Raw genomic sequence first — 15,377 nt, 5'->3', positions numbered from 1 at the left:
GCCATAACCCCAGGGATGCTGGCTTCCCGCTTGCCGGTTATCCCTGGTGGTCTAGTGGTCCCACAGGTTATGGGGGGGCCCGCCGCCACTGCCAGCAGCCTCCGGTCTGTCCCCCGGACCGGAGGCTAAAGGACTGCATTTAAGGCATTCCGCGCGCCGCCGCTAGCCAGCGACACGCGGCTTACCTGAATCCCCGGCGACTCCGGCAGCAGTCCTGGGAGGTAGACAGAGTCCGGCTAGTACGGACCCTGTCCTCCCGCCGCGATCCCCAGATCAGTACTGGCGTCGCGGCGCCAGTCGGGGATCAGAGCGGCAGCGTGGGCGTCTGTACAGACAGCCCTTCGCTGCCGTCTGTAGTAAAAAGATTAAAAATAAATAAAATTTAACTTAAAATAAAAAGCTTCTGGGGGCTGCTCCTGCAGCCCCCCTGCGCGGTGACCGACTCCGGCCGGGCACCAGCTTACACTGAGGTGCATGTGGCTCGGGGGCGGGGTATAGAGGAGGACCCAAGTGCATCCTGGGAGCTAAAAGCTTAACTGTGTGGTGCCCATGGATCCTGTTCCAGCTATAACCCCAAGGTCAACCCTGTGGACCCCCTATGGACCCTGAAGTAGAAAGGGGGGCATTTTGTGGCATGTTGTGAATTGGGGGCATTATATTGCAGTACATATAATGTAACATGGATCTGACTTTTATAATGTAACATGAATCTGGATTTTTCAATGTATTTGATGTGGATCTGGGTTTTATAGCAATTAACCAGTTTATATATCTATACTGTAGAAGAGGTCCATCAGGCTTTTATAGATTTTCTTTAGGGGGGGGGGCTCTGTTTTTCAATTTGCCTTGGGCGCCAAAAACCCTAGTTACGTCTCTGCTGTACACAGACCTACCCCACTCTTGTCAGCCAGCAAGCTTACAACTACCGCTGTGTATTGTTACCTTTCAGCACCACAGATGCCATGCTGCTTACAGATCTGCCTTCCATCTGCCGCTGTGTTCCATACTTGCCACCCTGCATACAGACCTGCTCCAACCACTTTGCCTCAGTCAGCAAGTATATTACCTTTCATCTGCCACTGTGTATTGTCACCTAACAGCGTGGCAGCTTCCACACTGCATACCAACTTTACTTCTCATTGCAGAGTCGGCGTGTACAGCTGCGGTCTTTATTCCGTCATACCGCTGGGAAAGTGCATGCAAGTTACTTATGCTGTGTTAAGCTGGCCACACACTAGACCAACTTGTTGATTGGTTGGAATGAAAATCTGGTAATGTATGGGAGTAAATGATGATCAGCAATTTGCTCCTAAATGCCAGAAAACAGATGAAAATGGTCATTCAGACAAGTTTGTTAAATGTTTAATCTAAACTATTTGTTCAAACAACAGTTTTTGTCCATTTTCCAGCGTTTGGGAGCAAATTGCAGATTGTCGTTTGCTTTCATACGTTACCAGATTTCCATTCCAACCAATCAACTAGTTGGCTGGTTGGACAGATAATCTTTAGATGTGTGGCCAGCTTTACTCTGTGCTTAGTGATGTCCAGGTTATCAGGTTATACCAGAGGTTCCTAAACGCGGTCCTCAAAGCACCCCAACAGTTCAGCTTTTAGATCAATCCATGGTTGAGCACAGGTGGTTAAATCAAATTGACTGAGGTACTAATTAAGTCACCTGTGCTCAACCATGGATATCTCTAAAACCTGAAATGTTGGGGAGCCTTGAGGACTGCATTTGGGAACCTCTGGGTTATACAATTGTGCTGACTGACAGAGAAGTGTGCTGGTTCCAGGGCTAGGGTTCAGTGTGCAGTATATGGTCTGTACACTGAGGTGCCAGTAAACTGTATTACTAATCCTGACTCTCAGTTTCTGAGTTCCTCACTGGTTCCAGTTCCAGGTCTTCAGAGCAGTACAAGGAAAGAAAAGGAGATTCTACACAGAACTATTTTTTAAGAGTTAATTAATCATAAACCAACCATACAGCAATCACAGATTAATATCTATCATCAATAAATTAAAACATCTGAAGGCGAATTTGTAATTCATTACACACTCAAAAATTGGATGTGTTTGATTAATAGTATAAACTATAGTATTGCTTGGCCGTGTGCAGAACCACTCCCAAATATATATCTCTTAAACTACAGCACCTGGTATTCCCTGGAGGTCACCCTACCAGGTACTGACCAGGCCAAATACAGTTTAGCTTCCAAGATCAGACGAGATTGGGCAATCACGTAATGTATGGCTGTAGGTATTATAGGGAGAATTGCACAATTACCAGATCATAGCAATATATATGTAGGACTAATAAAATTAATAGTCCATTTGTTGATAAATAACAGCTTCCAAAAAAAGAATGCACAAGCAAACTTTATTTGTTCCACATGTATAATAGATAAGATAGATTTGTACCACATGTATAATAGATAAGTCAAAAAGATATCACCAGATTTATTGTACAAATAATGTTATAGATTTATAAACCCCCTTATTCAATAAAGAGGTAAACCATAAATTTTTATGCATACAATTGAAGCTGCATAGAGGACATATAAAGTTAGTCCGACAGAATATCTTGTAATAAACTATAGTAACATAATCAAACTGGGAACAGTATTTGTATATACCAACTAAATGAGGAGATATATGTCAGCAACTGACATTTATAATTGGTGTAATAAGCAAGAATAACACAACAGGTGTCTCCTCAGATCATCAGAGAATATGAAGAATTGTCACTCGCTATCACTGTAAACATTACTGAGAACAACATACATTTGTAGTTTGGTCAAAGAAATCCTTTGTGAAAAAATCATATATGCAGAATGAAAGTCACATATTCTGTGTATATACACACATATCAAATTCCGGCAGAGAAGTGCTATTATGCATACATCAATCAAACAATTGACGTAATTAGATCCACCAGTGAAAGGAAAAAAAGTAAAGAAGTAATTTATAAATCAAACTGACTGCAATATAGAAAGTGGTGATATAATAAAAAAAATATAATACACCATGTCTCTCCACTGTGAAATGAGAGAGATTGCGACGAAAATATGCTGTGAGCTGGCTTAGAAGACGGCATTCACAAAAAAGTATATAGGAGATTAAAGTCACAGCCAGTCAGTGAAAGTATCAATTGACAAGTGACAATGTAAATATGACAGAGACAGAGTTCATAATGTATAGATGGACAGAATTGACAATTGATCTCTGGTATATGTGTACAGATATTATTGAAGTTGTGATCAGCAAGTGACACTAAAGAAATCACACATAAACCGGTTATTGTATAATAAAGACAGGTCCTAGATAACAAGGGTCCTGCTGTGTCAGTATGCAAGTAAATAGCACTCTTGTATCAAAAACTCCCCACAATGTAACGGGTTCTAGGACACGGAGGTCCTGCTAGATCACTGTGCGCAAAATATAATACCACTTTCTACTTCAGGGTCCATGGGGGGTCCACAGGGTTGACCTTGGGGTATAGGTTGGGAACCAAATCCGGGCACCACGCAGTTAAAGCTTTTAGCTCCCAGGATGCACTTGGGTCCACTCTCCCTATAACCCCACCCCCAAGCCAGAGGCACCTCAGTTTAAGTTGGTGCCCGGCCGGAGTCGGGTCACCGTTTAGTGCAGTGGGGAGCTGATTAGCAGCCCCATAGCTTTATTTTTTCTAAAGGACAAAGTTTTTTATTTTTACTTTGGATTCTTCAGAGCGGCAGCGTCAGACTGTCCATAGGACGTCTAAGCTGCCGCTCCGTCACCCCGCTGGCGCTGAGACGCCAGTATAGATCTGGGGATCTCAGCGGGACCCCAGAGTCTGTACTAGCCGGACTCTGCGGGCGCCCAGGACTGCTGCCGGATCCACGGGGAGCAGGTAAGGCGCGGGTCACCGCTTGCGGTGATCCGCGCATTTGAAATGCAGTCCTGTGCCTCCGGTCTCTGGGGACAGACCGGAGGCGCCGGCGGGCCCCCCATACCCCGTGTGTCCACTAGACCACCAGGGACTTAGTGTTCGGTGTAGGGAGCCGGCGTCCCGGGGGTTAATAGTCGGCCAGGGGAGGCAGCCTTCCCTGTTACAGCGGCTCCTCCCCTCAGCTCAGCGCGCCTTTCAGTATCTATAGTCTGGCGTCGCTGAGCTGCTTCCTCCGCGGGCCACGCTTCTTCTGAGGTCTCTAGCGGCCATTTCTTTGTGGTGCAGCAGAAATCTCCGGAGATGGCAGTTGGTCCAGTCCCCCTGCGTACCTCACCATCAGGTCAGTGTACACAGCGTTGTAGCCTTCCCAGACACTGAATCTGGGTAAGTTGCATGCAGTGTAATAATGCAGTATATTATATGACATGTTTATGTATATATGTGTATATCTGCATTGTATGTGACTTATGCTAGTGCTGACTGTACTTTATTCTCTCACCTGTCAGTGTATATCTATCCCTTTTCCTTATCTGCCCTAATACAGCTGTGCTTGGGGTGGTTCTGAGACCTCACATTTATATACTTGTTAATATTTGTGAGGTTTGTCACATACTGTTGCGTGCTGCACGTTGCCATATTTTGAGTGGAACTGTGTGTTGCATACGCTGAAAATGGGTCCCTGCAGCTAATTTTTAGTATCAGTCAGGACCAGTATAGCGCTGCTTGATCGCAAGGCTTGGTCAGATATGTCTGACCAGGAGATAGAGCGTTATACTGCACCCATTTTTACTATCCTGCAAGCCATGTGCTGCAGGTGTTAGTGCGGAGGACTTAACTCTTAAAGGGTTCTGTATGTGGTGTCATCGGGTGCCGGCCCCTTTCACGACCCCCTTGGGTGGTTTGTTTCTCGGGATCCTCTTAATTGCGGATCGCCGGGCGGGCCCCATTGTTGTACCTCACTTGGGGTTACTTCACCATACTGCCCTTTTTCATCTCAGGGTATCTCGCAGTTTCTTGCACTCTTCCCCTGTGACACAGACTATCGCTCCCTGCAGGGGTTTTTCGAGTATATGAATTCTCCCTGGTGTCACAATAGTCTGTCATGCCCCTTGCAGGGATTACCACAACAGCCACCCTGGGTGGATGTCGTTTTTCTACGAAACGCAAATTGGCATGGTTGACGCCCTGTGGTTACTTCCCAGTTGGCTCTGCCGTGAACTGGATACTGTTTTGGGCTCTTTCCCTCTTACACGGGGGGAAGCCTATTTCAAGTATTATTATCCCTGCTTTAGGGCTGGTAGCAGGTCCATTCTGGTTAGAGTGAATGTTGATCTGCACCTGTATCATACACCCTCAGTATTATGTGCCGTCTGGTTCCCTTTTGCTGACTAGCGGGTGGATCGCATGGCGGGACTCTGGCTGTTGCCAGATATGAGGTATTACAACAGTGTTTGGCCTCCTGTCCCAAATTCCCTGAGTGTCATCACGAGCCCCTCCTGGGGTGGATGGGCGTGTTACTCGTCGGATTACAGACGTTACTACGCATCCCATTCCTGCGTGGTCGGATTCTTCTGATCCGTAGGTGGTAACTCTGCCTGAAATCAGTATACTCGCTTTCAGGGGTTGTTACCCATCCTACCATGGCTATAGCATGGTTGGTTAATACTATTGCATACCGAGCTGATGCATTTGTAATGTTTTTTCCCCTCCAACACGTCTGGGGTTCAAATGTATTTGGTCGCTCACATTAATATATGCAGTTGTCATAGGTGGACATGCCTATATTGGATACCAGTCTCCTAACTTTCAGAGTTCCGGCTGCGACGGTATCCTCCGTAATACCCTATGGCTGCGCTCTGGGAATGCAGAGGTGCAGATACCATCTATAGGGTAGATCTTGTTGGGTCCTGACCTTGACAGTGGCAGTACAAATTTCCCGCCTTCAGCTATGCCCACTACAGGGCCTCAGACTAAGTCTATTAAGTCTTTTTGTCCTCTGGGTCAGCCTAAAGGTCTGTTTCTTCATAGACTGTCGGCCTTTACAAGGGCCGACATATCCAGTACCGAGCAGGCCTGGACTGCCAGCCGATCCTGCTTCTGAACCTACGGATATATCGTCAGCCTGACGAGACAGGCCTACCACTGGGAGATGGCGATTTTCTCAGTTCGCCCGGTACTAGTGTCTAGTTTCCGCGGCTATGTGGGTAGGAGGGTACGCCCTCTCTTTGCTCAGGCGGCCTATTTCCATGTGATGGTACGCAGGCCCTTATTCGGACCCGAACAGGGCCTTACAAATCCAGAAACCTATACAGTTGTTGCGGTAAGCGGAGCGAATTGGGCCATCCCCACTTTCTCAGCGAGGGACTGGTTGTTCTGCTTTCTTTCTGGTGCGGTGGCTGAATGGTCCTCTTTGGCCTATTCTCTGTCTCAATTCCCTGAACCAGTTCCTAAAGCTACCTGGGCTCAGGAGGCAATCCCTATGCTCCATCATACTATGTTTGGAACCTGGGGACTTTATGGTATCACTGGATATACAGGACGCGTGCCTACGGGTACTTACAGAGACCTTGCCTCAGCATGGACTGAGGTTTGCTGTATCACAGCACTTACGATTTTTCAGGCTCTGCCTGTTGGGACTGTCCTCAGCCCCACAGAGGTTTACCAGTGTTTTGGATTTTCTGACAGTTCTTCTGTTCAGTATATCCCAATGCTCCTGTACCTGGATGGCCTCCTGCACTTAGCAGGATCACCAGGGTACTTTACAGCCGGGTCAGGTTGACTGTGGCTTCTTCAGGGTGCAGACGTTTAATCAATGGGGAAAAAGTCCTCCCTGCATCCCTCTCACCTAGGAGCCCTGCTGGATTCTCAGAATCTGAGAATTCTTCTGTTGTAAGACGGCATCTCCACTCTTCCATTAGGAGTACATGGATGTCTGCGCAGTCGACATATGTCTTTACATTCTGGGATGCATGGTCCACTATTCAGTGTCTGCCTTTGGAAGAGTGGAATGGGCTTAGTTCCATTCCAGGCCTTTCCATAATTGGCTTATCTCCAGATGGAACAAGTTTTTTCTGTCTGCTCACTGTTCAAATGATGATGCTCTCCCCGGAGGCAAGTCGGTCCCTTTTCGGGTGACTATGGCCATCTCGTCCTGGGTATTCTTTGCTAAGGACAGTGTCTGGTTCGTATCCATTTCAGTGCAGTTGGATGTCTGTCGATTCCACCCTGTCAATTAATTTGTTGGAACTTTAGCCTGTCTTGGGCCTTCACTCTGGCATAGCCCTTGTTTCCCAGTGAACCTGAAAAAGTTCAGTCCGACAGGGTCAGAACAGTGGCTTCCTTTTTAGCAATACTGTTCGTTGGGTGGCAATGTCAGGTATGTCGTACATTCGGACATTGTCTGACCATCTCGACAGTGTTAATTTCAGGTGCTCTCCATTGGGAAGCGGGAGTCCTCAGCTGTCACGAAGTGCATCCCGGGGACTAGTCTCTTCCCCAAGAGAGGTTTCATCTCCTGGTGAGCAGGGGGGGTGGCCCTCCTGAAGTTACCCTCATGGCCTTCTGACTCTATCACACTATGGTGTTACAGTCCAACTCTGGGGATTCTGAAGCAACCTTCAGTGACTCTTTGTCGGTGAAGTGGTTCTTCCAATTTGTGTACCTGTGTTCTCCGGTCTCCATTCTTCCTCGAGGGAAGTGTTTCAATCGAGACGGAGATGCTTTCCTGCTGGTGGCTCCTGATTGCCCCAGATGTCAGGGGTACTTGGTTTTTCGGAGTCTCTCTATCGATACTCCATTCCTGATGCTTCACTGCCCAGACCTGTTGTCTCAGGGTCCTGGGGTTTGCCTTGGACCTGGGTCGTTTGTCTTTGACTGCGTCCCTACAGTGGTCTTACGGCTTCCCTGGCTTTGTCATTGTTGGAATGATTAGAGCACCTGGATCAGCTTTTGCTGGGACCTACCACAAACTGTGGCAGCCATAATTCTTATGGTATTATACCTGTCGATACGATCCTCTGGTGTCCAGGATTTCCAGATATTCTGGCATTCCTTCCGGCTGGCTTGGGTTTCACCCTCGACCTGGCCTTCCTGACAGTGCGGATCTCTACACTGTCAGTATGATTAAGATATGGAATTGCTCCACTCTGGTATCCAGTTCATCCTTTGGAGTGTTTTCTGGATTATGCCTCCATTTGTCCTCCCTAGGGACTCCTTGGGAGTTAGTAGTGGTTCTTCGTTAACTCAGGGGAAAGTTAATGGAACCGCGGGTTGTGATAGCCATTACATGGTCTATTGCTTTGGCTTTCTCTCAGGGAGTTTATATCAACCAGGTGAGTGTCGGAATTGGGAGCGTTCTCATGTGGCTCCCTCTTCTGGAGGGCATCTTGTCAGGGTGTGAGTTGCTCTCACCCTGTGTTTCTTCTTAGTGATTTTTAGGTTCCATATTATTCTGGAACTTATGGTGCGGCCATTCAGTCCCCAGTCCTCTCGGCTGGTGTGGCCTCATTGACTGTGGTCCGGCCTCTGTGGATTTATGTGATCCGTTCAAGTTCCTGACGGAAATCGGACTCCTTATTGGTGGTCTGAGATTTCTGGTTTTAAACAAGAAAGGATGGCCGGCCTGTGGCCAAATGTTGGCTGGATGGCCTCGTATGTCTTCTTCAGGGGCCTACCCATGGGTAGGCCTTTCTGTTGTTGATGCTTGTTTTTCCACGGGCCATGTAACCCTCGTGGGTGGCTCACGGTGGCGCCTTGGCTGTTTTGCCTTGCTAGGTGGCCACGTGGTCTTCTGTCCACACCTTTTTAAGGTTCTGGGCATTGGTTTCCTTTGCCTCTCAAGATGCTTCCTTTTTGGCGGCGGATTCTCCTCTCAGCACAGGAGCGTCCCCTCCCTTGGTTGAACTGCTTTGGGACATCCCCAAGGTCAACCCTGTGGACCCCCTATGGACCCTGAAGTAGAAAACAAGAGATATGGTAAGAACTTACCTTTTGTTATCTGTTTCTACGAAGTCCATAGGGTCCACAGGGCGCCCGCCCTGACGCACCTGGCTTCAAATGGGCTGTGTGGCTGGTCACCGGTTTTCCGTCTCCCATTTCTGTGAGTATGGTTATCGAGTGTTCCAGTTTTCTCTCTCTTTTTCTCTCCTCCTCCGGCCTTTGGCTACTTACAAACTGAGGTGCCTCTGGCTTGGGGGTGGGGTTATAGGGAGAGTGGACCCAAGTGCATCCTGGGAACTAAAAGCTTTAACTGCGTGGTGCCCGGATTTGGTTCCCAACCTATACCCCAAGGTCAACCCTGTGGACCCTATAGACTTCGTAGAAACAGAGATAACAAAGGTACGTTCTTACCATATCTCTTGTTTTTACATCCAAATCTCTGAGGCGTCCAGCCCGTGCACCGGCTGGAAGTCCAAACGGTGTGTAACTGAGGACGCGCGTTTCGCCCGACGGAGGGCTTGTTCACCTCATTCCTATACAATTGTGCTGACTGACAGAGAAGGGTGCTGGTTCCAGGGCTAGGGTTCAGTGTGCAGTATATGGTCTGTACACTGAGGTGCCAGTAAGCTGTATTACTAATCCTGACTCTCAGTTTCTGAGTTCCTCACTGGTTCCAGTTCCAGGTCTTCAGAGCAGTACCTCAGTTGCAGCTTAGCAAGTTGACTATATTAAACTCCAATTCCTGGCCTGAGTTCCTATCTACCAGTCAGGGGTGGATTGGGAAATTAAAGTGGACCTGGAAAAAAAAATGTATAAGAGTCCTATGTGCGCTGCTGGGGGCATGCGCACCATTCCAGGAGATGATAGCCATGCCCCCAATCCCTCTCTCCAGTGAATAAGCACAGCAAGCATGTGAATGAGTATTTTCTTACCTATATGATTTCTCTGCAGCGGGAACCTCTGAAGAAATTGATCCTCCTGGACAGGCAGTTTCTTGAGTCGGTAGTCACTATTCATGCAGGAGATCACATGGTCCGAAAGCCTTCTGTGTGTAGCAATAAAGCCAATGTGATCAACATGCAACAGAGGTTCAACCAGATAGTACATAGTAACAGAAGTTTTGGGGCAGGACGAAATGGAGTTTCCTATATTGAACAATTTTAGATTAATAAAATATAATATATTTGCTCATTTGGTACCATTTGCATCAGAATATGGTTTCATTAGAATTGTTATCTTACTGAAGATTACTGTGCCCCAGTGTATTCTTCTAATGCTACCTACGGTCCTACCGTCCTATATGTGTGTCTCCAGCACCACCGCCTTGGTGTGTCTCCAGCCTATCCCTTCTCATGTGTTTCCTCAGCACTATCCCCCTGCGCCTCTCCAGTGCCACCCCCAATTCTCTCCAGCAACATCCTCCTGCATCTCACGAGCGCCATCATCCTGTGCCTCCCCAGTGGCGTCCTCCTGCCCTAGCACAGAATAGCCCTTCTTTCTCACACACAGATCATCTCCCCTTAGCACAGAATACCTCCCCTCCCCACAAACAGATCATCTCCCCACAGCAAACAATATCCACCTCCCCCACAGACAGATCATCTCCCCCTAGAACAGCAAATCCCTCCCTCCCCACAGACAGATTATCTCCCCCAGTAAAGTAGATCCCCCCCTTCCACATCATCTCCCCTTAGCACAAAATAGCCCATCCCCCACAGACAGAACATGACCCCTTAGTATAGAATAACCCCCTTCCCCCAGGCTAGTACAGAATAGCCCCCTGCCCACCAACACTCTGCTAGGGTCGGGAAATGGAGATCTATCTCAATCAGCCAGTCTTTAAAAAAAAATAATAAAAATAAATAAATAAATAGCCCCCCCAGTCCAGTTTGTCTCCACTCCTAGCTACCCCACTAGTTGAATTAACCTGGTCCCTGCCTCAGTCTCCCAGTCAGCCCGCTCCGGATTGTCCCCTCTCCACTCTGTCACTTCACAGCCTGGGGAGGGGACAGAATGAAGGGCTGGTATGCATGGGGGCATGTGACTTACCTGCTGTGGACCTGCTCCTCCTCCGCCTGGCGTGAAGCAGCATGCAGCACCGTGGGTGGGGACTAGGAAAGCCTCTTCGCATATGGGCGGGCTCCTGTACTAGCTGTGACAGACAGCCGACGGGCTGCCTCTCATACAAACACAAAGCAGGGACAGCCTGCAATGCAATTTGGGGGCGGGGCCACAGATAACAAGCAGCTCCACAGTCCAATCATTCCACCGGGATTTATCCCGCTTAAGATAACGGCCAATCCGCCCCTGCTACCCGTACTGTACTGTTCTGAGTTCCGGAGGTCACCCTTGTTCCTGGAGTATATCTCTGGTCCTACTGGCCTTCACGGGTCACTAAACGAAGGGTTACCCAGTGGACCTGGTCTATTTTCCAGTGCAGTATCCATGCTTATCACAAGTCCATGGTTCCTACACTGTCAATAGTACCTAAGCTCCTGTTCAAACCCATGAGCCAGAGTATTATTAAGCCACCTTGATTCCTGTGCACAACCTAAGGGTCCTGAGCCAGATCTACATAAAACCCAGACCGTGACACCATGGACATCGGTGCCGTTCTTGGACAGGTGCACCACGGTGAGGTAGCTAAACAGGAAAACCAGGAAATACAGGGTATATTGTGCAAAGAGGACATTGCTCATCTCCATGTTCGCCAGCCAGGGAGAGGTGCACATAGATGCTGCGGAAATATGCATAGGTGCCCCAGCCCCATGCTGCTGATAATGCTTACAGTAGCTGCAATACAAATATCTCATCTGTGATTCTCCTGCTCTTCCCAGCACACCCCAGTGGCCAGGACCCAGCCAGCTACAGGGCAGCAGGGGGGTGGGTTTGTGGTGACACTGGTGAGGGGCAGGAGTGAGAAGCAGGGGGTTGTGGTGAGATGCAGGGGGCTGTGGTAAGAACCAGTGGCAGGTGTGAGAAGTAGAGGGCCTGTGATGAAATACAGGATGCTATGGTGAAATGCAGGGGGCATGAGTCAGAAGCAGGAGGCTGTTGAGAGATGCAGTGGGTAGGAGTAGGCAGCAGGAGGCTGTGGAGAGATGCAGGGGACTGTGGTAACATGGCATTGGTTGTTATGAGATGCAGGGGGTTATGGCGAGATGATATTGCTCCCGTGCGAAGCAGGGGCGGATCGCTAGTTTTATATATAATATATATTCATTTTTGCAAGACATACATAGGATCCATAGAGGGGGACCTCCATACATGGTTAGTTATCATCATAAATCTTGCAGTGATGGCCAAGACAGTGTTAATGCATAGAGTGTTATTTATTTTTATGTTTAGCTGAAGTACCCTGCGTTGCCCGAGTTTAAATCTTCAAGCTATTAAGTTAGGCATCCCAGACCAATTGCCACCCCTTTGTCAAGTTTTCATCTAAATCCATCAAGTGGAAGGCCCAGAACAGGCTCCCCGGGTCAAAGTTCTGCGCAGTGTCCACCAACGGGAGGTCCGACCGGGACCCTAACCCCCTAAAATCTGGCCAGGATCCAACTGGACCACCTCATGTTGGTTTTATCCCAATCGGTGCAGGGATGTCCGAATGCATAACCGGACAAACAGACCAATTTTATATATAAGATGGTAGCCTACGCACATCACTGTAGCGTTAGCATGTTAATGTATGAAGAACCTGCTGCATTCTGACTTTAAATACAAAATTAATATTGTAGAAAACAGCCATGTGTACTACAGAATTTAAAATAATGGGTTCTATATTTTAATGCACTTTTCATCAGTCATCTAAATTGACGATATTAAAATGAACCTCTATATACCCGCCTGTACCTTCTAAAATCCTTCATATAAACCTCTAAGGATGACGCTAATTTGCGTACGCAGTCATACAATAGAGACTCCAGACTCAGAACATGTGGTTCCGAAGCACAAAGTATTATTCAAGTAAAAGTACAGTCAGTTACACGCTATGATCTGTGTACAGTTTAGCGCAAAGGAATTATACCGACCCAAGTACAGTATACATACGCAGCGCCTCTGGACCAGATCCCGGCATTCAGAAAGAAAACCCTCCGTCAATCAGCATTCAGCAAGAAGACTAAAAACCCAGTGTTTGAGCACACATGTTTATACCCCCCAGAATAGACAGGACAATAGAGAAGTTTCTTGCTTATGCCATTGGTTCCCAGGGGAGAAGCATATGTTACAGTGCATTTAACAGGCTGGTTCAAATAGACTCGCCCAGCCTCTAACAACTGAGGGTCTTTTCCCTACCGCCTCCCCATGCTGCATCCTAGCAGTTGTTCATAAAGTTTCTGCGGTCCATAAGTTGAGAATGCATGATGCGATTTCCACACCGATAGTACCGGAATTCTGTTGAAAGAGTATGCATCAGTACGAACCCAAACACGGCTGTCTTAACATGTATAAAACCTTAGTTATCAAATATCTTTATTTCTCAGCATTTAAACTAACTGAACCAACTTAAATCATATACTTTAAAGCTTACTAAACCTTATGTGTGAATATGTAATGTGTGAGTATTCGGGGTTTGATATAAAGACGTATTAATGTGTGTATGAGAAAGGGTGCACTTAACTCTCACTAAGTGAACATCTTAGCAGTGTGACATGCTGAGCCAGATAGTTCCACATTCCCACTCTGTCAGCAGTCCCCCCCACCTGTCCCAGGCTTCAAAAGAAAAAACTCTTTATTCTCCCAGTCTCTTGTGTGAAATGCAAATAGCCCAGCTACAATAGACAGACCTAAGATGACACTCTAGTCTTTGATACGTCATTGCAGAAGCCTGCTAATGTAGGTGTGTATTCGAGCCAGACCACCTGTAGTGAGGGCAGACACTGTCCAGGAAGCTTATTTACACAAGCTAGTTGTCACGTAGCCATTTGCTCTATTCATCTAATGCAATTTTGGCATACTATAAAGCCATTTCTGAAATATATATCCTTTATAATACGTAAAGTAATGAAATAGGCTTTTGGTGAATCGCCGTGACTTATAGCGATGGTCACAGATGTACTAAAGTGTGAGTTTATCTAAAATGGAGCTTAGGCGGCCATTTTGCAAAATTGTGTCTTGTGGCCAGTCGCAAGATGGTGTCGCTGCGATTCAATTTTAAACTGATCTTGTCTCAGCCAATAATCCAGTTTCGACAAAATGCAGTTGTGTACAATTTTTTTTTTAGCTGGGACCCAAGTGTAAGTGTGATGTTTTTTTCTGGACACTGGCGTCACAAGAGGGGTGCGGGCCGCACCCGGGGGTCACCCGCCGAGGGGTGACACCAAAATGTCAACTCCTCTTCAGTGGTGGAAGCTGGCTGCTGCACTGTAGCATTACGTGCAGCACTCAGCTCCTTACAGCGAGGGAGACGGCACTGCACACAAGAGTGGTTTCCCGATGCCACGCCCCCTTTCCCAGCACTCTGCTTCGTGGTGCGCACTGCTACCCTCCACGCACCGGGTGTCACAGCGGGGAGGGACACCACTGTTTCTGGGCCCAGAAAAGAGATTGCTCCTAATAAAATATTAATTGCACACCCTGCACCCATTATAGATACGCCTCTGGGTAGAAGAGGTGCATTCACAGGGGTGTCCTCTGCTGTTTGGGAAGATATACAGTTTTCCCCCTGCCCTGGAAACTTTTGTTTTCAGCATTGCAATAAGATACTGATAAGATGGACTTTAATATAATTATTTGCACAAAGAGGAAATCATTCAAACACGGAAAGGGTAACAAAAAAAGTGTGATGCACACATATTTCATAGATCTTGAGATGTACGGAACAGCTCAAAATAGCTTTTCTGTCCTTGTCAAGTATTTTATGTCAATTGCTCAAGTTGAGTCTGGCGTTATGTAGAAACTTCCACTTGTACTATTTATAGACTAGCTAGATAAGCATATAAAAAACCATCCTTACAGGTCTCTGAGGTATGGCCAGTAGGTATAGATAGGCTTTCAACTGTATAAATTGTATGACTTGTAAGCACTCGCCACCATTGTCTTTAAACTAGGCCATGCTAATTTATTGGATGTATTTAATGAATAAACAATCACACGTTTCTTTTTAAGATGTGTGGAAAATCTCAATTCTTCAACTGTCTGCTGGTCACAGGGGATTTAACATGACTGACTGCTATCGCAGATGGGCTATACTACACTGGTGACAGCCTCTGGGGTTCAGTTTTTGTCCCTGACTATGTGATTTAAGTGAATGATGTGTGCGACTTGATACAGCAAAGCAGCTTCCACAATGATGCAAGGAAAAGGAGAGTTATGGTAAAACTTTCCTTTGTTAACTCTTTCTTCTAAGTCCATAGGGTCCAGAGGGAAACATTGGGGTGTAGGTGGGATCGGGAGGACCGGAAACCAACAGCAAAGCTTTTCAATCTCAGGATGTTCCGGTCCTTCCCCCTATACCCCGCCCACAGTCTGAGGGTACTTCAGTTTTGTTAACAAGCCCAAGGGGATAAGAGAA

General features: G+C 47.1%; 1 pseudogene; it reads right to left on the bottom strand.

Moving 5' to 3' along the window:
- Positions 1–2,141: 2,141 nt before the first annotated feature.
- LOC148512623 (5S ribosomal RNA) lies at positions 2,142–2,259 on the bottom strand (annotated as a pseudogene).
- Positions 2,260–15,377: the final 13,118 nt, after the last annotated feature.

This window comes from Taudactylus pleione, unplaced genomic scaffold, assembly GCF_031769625.1.
Source record: "Taudactylus pleione unplaced genomic scaffold, aTauple2 ptg000279l, whole genome shotgun sequence".
NCBI classification, from domain to species: Eukaryota; Metazoa; Chordata; class Amphibia; order Anura; family Myobatrachidae; genus Taudactylus; species Taudactylus pleione.
This window is presented reverse-complemented; position numbering and strand designations above follow the sequence as displayed.